Genomic DNA, 8,251 nt, shown 5'->3' on the forward strand with positions numbered 1-8,251 from the left:
TAAGCTAGTTAACAATAATTCAAATGTGGCTGCCTCTGTTACATTACTGCTAATTAGTTTATTCTTGGAATAAACCCAGTCCTCTTTCATTTCTGGGCAGAAGATGTGCTCACAATTGCTCTCCATGTATTTAAGTCTTTTGGTCCCAAAAGAGGAGAGTCAGGGAGGAGAAAAAAGAATAGGCTATCTATGGTATAAATTTACAACTATTTTTACTGCTTCTCTTTCTAATTCTATCTCAGAATTTTGATTTTCATTTTTTTAATGATTATTTCCATAACAAAGAGCAGAGTCAGGCAGGAGATGGACCAGAGGCGGCAGCCAGCAGTAATGTTGACCATGCAGGGTCTGCAAGAGGTGAAAAAAATATATAAGTGGCTGAGAAAAAAATATGTATCTATGGTTAAAGTGATTTTGAGATTAAATTCTACTGCAATTTTTACTCTTCCTAATGCTATTTCAGAATTTTTCTTACCACATTTTTTATGTTTATTGCCATAACAGAAAGAGCAGAGTCAGGGAGGAGATGGATCAGAGGCCAGCAGCAGGGACAAGGATGTAGGGTCTTTACAGGTAAGGAGAGATTATAACTTCCTGAAAATAAGATACTAGAATAAGATAAGTACTGATCATTTCATGTTCAGTGTTTGGCACCTTTGGCTACTCGTCCAGTAGATGTTCAAGGGACATTGTTGTCAACTCAACTAGAGTTTGGCCACTAAAACTTTAGATTTTATAGTTTAAAGTTTTATACTTTATAAAGAACTAGCCTAGTTGGTCCCCTGGTATTGCACTGTGGCTGTTAGGGATTATGTGGTTCTTTAGCCACTAAGGACGGTGCAATTAAATGTAAGAGAATGATAAATCGCTCTGAAAAATTTGTCCCCCTCACTTCTGAGATGGTGGTTACGCCCATGGTTGGTCAAGTTCGTCAACACGAGAAACAAGAGGAATTCTGTCAATCAATGATAGAAACGTCACACGTGTAGCTACTATGCAAGGTGCTCGGATATTTTTTTACAATGCTGGTTTTGCCACTCAACACTTAGATGCCGGACTTCTGTTCAGCCTATGGATGCTCTAATGAGCGCTGTAAGAAAACAAGAGCTTGTGGGATTACTTTTCACATATAAGATGTATGTAAGGAATAATATATTGTTAGCAGGTTGTCATAGCTAGAGTGAAATAAACGCCAAGAAGACGGATAGAACCCCTCAGCTCCGTGTCTGGCTTCTACTACCCATGATCTAACCAGCTCTCTACATCATCCTGTGTATTACACAGCTGCTTACCGGTGAAATAACTAATCTGAGACAATTTTTTGTTTAAAGTTCGATGTTATGAATCTAGCATTCCTAGCAACTTACTGCAGTAATTGGTACAAGATGGCGCTTCAGTTAGTAAAGCAACAGTACAGGTGACACAGTTGATGAGCTGATGACTGATAATGTTATTCTACAGGATGAGTTGAGAGCAGTTGAATTTTGCTAATCTAATCTAATTTGTGAAGAGATGAGGACTTTAATCCAAGGAAATGGCTCTTAGAAAATTTGTACCCTATCCTGAACATATTTTACTGATTTAGAGTAGTTAAAATAACCAGATATAATTGAGGACTGTAATAACAGGAAATGGAATTTAAAAATAAACCAGAATAGACACCTTTATTCAACACTTATGAGACAGGAAATCATGGGAGAAAGAGGGGATGTCACACGCAGCAAAGTACTGGGATTTGAACTGTGGTCGGCTGCGTACATGGCATTAAACTCCGCTATGCCATAGCCACCCCACACTACCTTTGTGTCCCATCAAGGCCACCCCGGTAAAAAAGTCCTGGATACGCCACTGCATGCAGTGATTACTGTGATTCTGAGGAAAACTTAAAAATGGGATGATTCTCAACCTTCAGAACTTCAGGCACCCCATCTGAGCGGATTCTTCCTCTTTGGGTCTCGGTGTGTTCATTGCTCATAAAAAATCCCTGGAGAAAGAGGAGGAGGGGGAGCGATGAGGCCATGTCCCCTACGTCAGAGGATGCTGAGGCAGAAAAATCAGGAGCATTAGCAGCAGAAAGTACCGGTGCTGCCTCCAGTGTGCCTGTCATCCTGCAGATCCAGCCCATACAGATCAAACCAGAACCAAACCCCAGTCTTCAGATGAAACGGATGATTCTGAAGAAGAGTTAGAGAAGGATGTAGTGGACGTCTCCCAGACGGCACAGGTAACGGGGACTGAAACTAGATGTTCCTCAGCAGGAGAAACCACAGCAGACGTGGCTCCTGCTGAAAATCAAGAGGAAGAAAAAATAGAAGAACTCCCAGAACTGAAAAAGACAGACAGGGAGAAGAAAAAGACGCGGTCCAAGTGGAAGAGGAGGTTTGTTAGTTTCTTTTTGTGCTGTGCAGGACGAGAGGATGATGAAGATGAAGATGATGATGATCTTCAGCAGCCACAGAGCACATCTGTGGTCTCCCTCTGATCTCCAGTAGCCTCCCCCTTCCTCCATCTCCTCACCCCTTCTGCCTCCCCTCTCCTCACCTCTTCAACCTCTGTCACCCTCATCCTCTCTATTTCTTCCCTTTCCTTCCATCTTTTCTTTTCTTTTCCTCTCCTGTCTTGTGTCCTGTCCTGCATCCTGTCCTGCGTCCTATGTGTTCTGTGTTCCCCTCTAAAGAATCGCCACCTTATCGCGGTGGAGGGGTTTGAGTGTCCCTGTGATCCTGGGAGCTATGTTGTCCAGGGCAATAGCCCCTGGTAGGGTCTCCCAAGACAAATTGGTTCTAGGTGAGGGACCAGACAAAGAGCGATTGTGAAAACCCTGATGACAAAGATGAAAGCCGCTACCTGGTCCAGACTAGGGAAACCGGGGCCTCTCCCTGGAGCCTGGACTGGAGGGGAGCTCGTCACAGAGCACCTGGTGGCCGAGTCTTTGGGCCCCGTGGGGCTTGGTCGGGCACAGCCCAAAAAAGTAACACGGGGTCGCCGCCTGTATATTGCACAGATTTTGTTTCAATAAAATGGGTCTCCCAAGGAACAGATTTTATTTAAATAAAATCTGTGCAATATAGATAATAATTTGTGTAATCTTAATACTTATGTCAACATTTCCATTTGTGAAAGAATCTATGCATTACCATTGGTGTGCAATAATGCTATTTCTATAAGCAGTACTTTTGTATATCTTGTAATATTTTGATCATTTTTTAATTTTTGACCTTTTTCAAAATGTTGCCACTATCTTTGCTGCTGGAACAATTCAAATGTCCCCCCTACTGGATTAACAAAAAATGTCTCATCTTATCTTCTGAGACATTTATTCCAAATATTTCCACTGAGTCTTGAGAGTCTAAGTGAGTCAGCAAGCATTTACAAAAATATGAGCCTTCCGTGTCAAAGTGAAGAAAGATTTTAACAAAATAATGTCAACAGATATACAATCTAAAAAGGTCTGATTACTGATTGCATCAGTATTTACCTCATTGAAACCAGGGTTTCGTAGATACATCTTTGGCTTAATGGAAAGTTCTTTTTCTTTATATTCTCCTCAAAAAAGCAAAATCAAGTTGTTCCACATTAAAATAGAGAAATAAAATGTGTGAGCTCTAAAATCAGAAACGGTGAGTCTTTCTAGCCTGCCACAAAATCTGTAGAAAACACAGAATAGAAACCAAAATACATCCGAATGTTCCCAACTTTATTCTGCTTCTCACGCTGAAAGAATTTTTAAACTACAACTCACAGTTTTTGAACTGTGATGGCTTGTAGAGCACATAAGCACTGGAAACTTCTTGTGCTTTCATAAGACATCTTTTTTGTTAATCCAGCGGGGGGGACATTGTACAGAATAAAACAGTAGGACTAATCACAGCAAAAAAAAAAACTTCAAAATAAATCCAACATTACGAAAAGTTAAAAGTCTGATTATCTGTGAAGACTCATCAAAGCAACAAATCGTCAAAAAAATCCTCTTAAAAACCTTTGAAACTTGATTATTTAAGATAGTCTCCTCTGATGATAATCCTTGGAACATTTGGAAGTATCACCTAAAAAACTAGAAAAGCACTCAAAGAGCGCAGACCTCCACCAAGGATATTGACATTCCCATGGAACATTGTATTCACATACATTCATGTACGATTTAGAACATTTTGGACGACACACTAAACTATGACGTTTTTGTCATTTTTTGGACGACAAAGAGACACAAAACAACTACAGATACACAAAAAACTACCACAAAGTGACTCAAAATAATCACAAACAGGAACACACACAAAACTAACACAAAGAGATATGCAATTACCCAAAAGCAACACAAATCACCACAAAGATACAGAAAATGACCACAAAGATACACAAATCTACTACAAAGAGACATAAAGCCAATACAAGTACACAAAGATATACCACAGAGACACACGACAACTTTGAAGTGACCAAAAAGGACCACAAAGAGACATAGTGATGCAAATATACATAAAGTAATCTTAAATAGATGCAAAATAACCCCAAAGAGACACAAAACTACCACAAATACACAAAATGCAACATAAAGATGCATAGATTCTTTGCATTTTTTTTTACATTTATTCATTTATTTATTTTCTTCTGAAGCAAAATAGTTTTAAGGACTTTAATGATACAAACATGTGAGATTTATAGATTTTTGCCCAGATACCAAATTGAGTGTTTTCTCCTGCAAACACAAAACTCCACAACAATCCGTCCTTCTGGCCTCTGAGCCGCATTTTTCTGAACAATAATTAAAACTCTGACGTCAGAGAGGAAATAAATGAAAGAGAAGCTGAAAACCACCAAAACTTTATAACAATGTCTTCTAAAGTCTCTGGTTAGGGGCTGAAAGTGGAACGAGGGTTCTGGTATTTGTTTAATGCTGCTGCGGTCGCTAAACACGACTGATTTTCTCATTAAGGACCCAAAAAGTCAAGAGCCACAACACAAGCTGAACCGAGGAGAAAATGTTCAGTTATTCTGATGAAGGAATGGACCTCTGAACATGTAAAGAAACACCAAAGCAGGTTCCTTATCTATTAATGTCACATTTAAAAAAAATGTAATTATGAATCCTGTATCTCATAGTTTTGACTATAAATTTTATTTTTTTAAAGGATTTTTTCTGGAAAATGTGATGTTAAACATAAAAAATCTGAACTTATATGGGCAGATCTAAACTTTTACAACAAAATGTTATGATCCCTGCTCCAGCTCCTGTTTCTGTCTTTCATTTTGCCTCCTGCTCTTTCTCTATCTGTTCATTTGGTTTTGATCTGTCTCCCTTTGCTCCCTCTGTCTGTCGTCTCTTTCCCTCTTGACTCTCTTGTCCCGTTGTCTTACTTCCTCTGCCCACCTGCCACCAACATCTCCTCCTCTTTATTTAAACCCTTCTCAGTCTTTCAGTCTCTGTTGGATCATAGACGCTGTTCCCCACCAAACCTGCCACTTCTGGACTTTCAGCTCTTCTCCTGGATTTCTTCTCTTGGATTTTCCCCAGCCTGTTTTGCCCCCTTGGTTGTCAGTGTCCCGATAGTGAGAGTACCTCTCCTTAGCTCTGTTGTTAAAGCTGTTCTCGTATTCCTCGTGTTAACTCGTAGAATTTAGTGTGGTTTAGTTTTTGTTCTGCCACCCCAGTTCAGCTCTCCGTTTATGTATTAGCTTGGATTTTCGTTTAATGAAACCCTTTAAAATATTCACTAATCCGCCAGTCTCTCTGGGTCGTTTGGGTTCTCCAGCCCCCCCGGTATACAAACAGGATGCAAAGAGTCCAAAATACCACAGAATTTACTGACAAATACTGCAAAACACAAAGAAAAACCTGATGATACTCGAGCTGGTTTCTGAGCGAACATAAGAAAAAAAAAACTAAGTCAGAGACACAAAATGACCACAGAGGCACAAATCTACCTCAGAGAGACACAGTTACTGGAAAGTGGGACAAAATGATCACAAAGGGAAACAAATGACCACAAAGAGACACAAAATGACCACAGAGAGACAAAGAGACACACATCGACCACAAAATGACCATAAAGAGACACAGAACTACCACAAAGAGAGACAAAATTACCGGAAAGAGGGGCAAAATGATCACAAAAGGGGAAAAAAATGACCATAGAGACACAAAATGACCAAAGAGATGCAAAATAGTCACAAAACAAACAAAGACAGTTACCCAAAAGCAATGCAAATCAGCACAAAGAGACACACAATGGCCTTAAAGAGTAACAAAATAGCCACAAACAGACAAAATATACATCAGATACACAAAAAACTACCACAGAGAGACACAATTACCTCCATAAACACAAATATACCCCAAGAGACACAAAATGACCACAAAGAACAGTAACTTGTTCAGAATGAAATGAATAAATAAAATTGATGAATAGACACTAATGGGATATTATGGGATGTGATTCTACACCAGAAGGTTTGACCTGTCCCTGGTCTCTACTCCTAACATCTTCAGCTGGTATTTCTGACCCGCCTCAGTGAACCGATAATGCGATCAGACAGACGGGACGGATCTTAATTGAATCGTTTTCCAGACATCACAGACCTCAGTCAGAGCTGAAGCCTCCACGTCTAATCACATCAGACTCCTCGCTTTGAACTGCATCCGTCAGGTTTCTTTTTTGTGGGAAACAGCCTTAAGTTCTCGGTCAGGAGGTGGAACGATGATTAGATGCTAATCTGGAAAACTAATGTAAATGTCCGAGATGTCACTTAGAAAATATGTTAAAAATGAGTGTAATTACAGACTTTTTTTTTTTACTAATCCTCACCAATTTGATCTAGTTAATGAAACACATTTAGAATATTAAACTTGAATTTAACAGTTTCAGTCGTTTAATTAAAAGGAAATATTTCTCAAGTTACTTTAAATTTGATAAACAGTCCTTTCATGTCAAATACACTCAAAAATATAAACCCAACACTTTTGTTTTTGCTCCCATTTTTTATGAGATGAACTCAAAGATCGACAATTTTTTCCACATACACAATATCACCATTTCTCTCCAATATTGTTCACAAATCTGTCTAAATCTGTGATAGTGAGCACTTCTCCTTTGCTGAGATAATCCATCCCACCTCACAGGTCCCACGGGGCGGCATGGCTCAGTGGGTAGAGTGGCTGTCTTGCAACCGGAGGGTTGCCGGTTCAATCCTCGGCCCGTCGTGCTCATGTCAGGTGTCCCTGAGCCGAACCCCTAATTGCTCCTGGTGGGTCGTGGTTAGCACCTTGCGTGGCAGCTTCCACCATCAGTGTGCCAATGTGTGTGTGAATGGGTGAATGTGATGTATCTTGTAAAGCACTTTGGGTACCTTGCAGGTATAGTAAAGCACTATATAAATACAGACCATTTACCATATCAAGATGCTGATTAGTGCACAGGTGTGCCTTAGACTGCCCACAATAAAAGGACACTCTGAAAGGTGCAGTTTTATCACACAGCACAATGCCACAGATGTGGCAAGATTTGAGGGAGCGTGCAATTGGCATGCTGACAGCAGGAATGTCTATTGAATGCTCTTTTCTCTACCATAAGCCATCTCCAAGATGGTCTGAGACCAGCCACTCGGACAGCTGCTGAAACAATCGGTTTGCATAACCAAAGAATTTCTGCACAAACTGTCAGAAACTGTCTCAGGGAAGCTCATCTGCTGCTCGTTGTCCTCGTCGGGGTCTCCACCTGACTCCAGTTTGTCGTCGTAACCGACTTGAGTGGACAAATGCTCACATTGGATGGCGTCTGGCACGTTGGAGAGGTGTTCTCTTCATGGATGAATCCCGGTTTACACTGTTCAGGGCAGATGGCAGACAGCGTGTGTGGTGTCATGTGGGTGTGCGGTTTTCTGACGTCAATGTTGTGGATGGAGTGGTCCATGGTGGTGGTGGGATTATGGTATGGGCAGACGTCTGTTATGGATGAAGAACACAGGTGCATTTTATTGATGGCATTTTGAATGCACAGAGACACCGTGATGAGATCCTGAGGCCCATTGTTGTGCCATACATCCAAGAACATCACCTCATGTTGCAGCAGGATAATACACGGCCCCATGTTGCAAGGATCTGTACACAATTCTTGGAAGCTGAAAACGTCCCAGTTCTTGCATGGCCAGCATACTCACCAGACATGTCACCCATTGAGCATGTTTGGGATGCTCTGGATCAGCGTATACGACAACGTGTACGAGTTCCCGCCAATATCCAGCAACTTTGCAC

Source organism: Acanthochromis polyacanthus, chromosome 14 (assembly GCF_021347895.1).
Source record: "Acanthochromis polyacanthus isolate Apoly-LR-REF ecotype Palm Island chromosome 14, KAUST_Apoly_ChrSc, whole genome shotgun sequence".
Taxonomy (NCBI): Eukaryota; Metazoa; Chordata; class Actinopteri; family Pomacentridae; genus Acanthochromis; species Acanthochromis polyacanthus.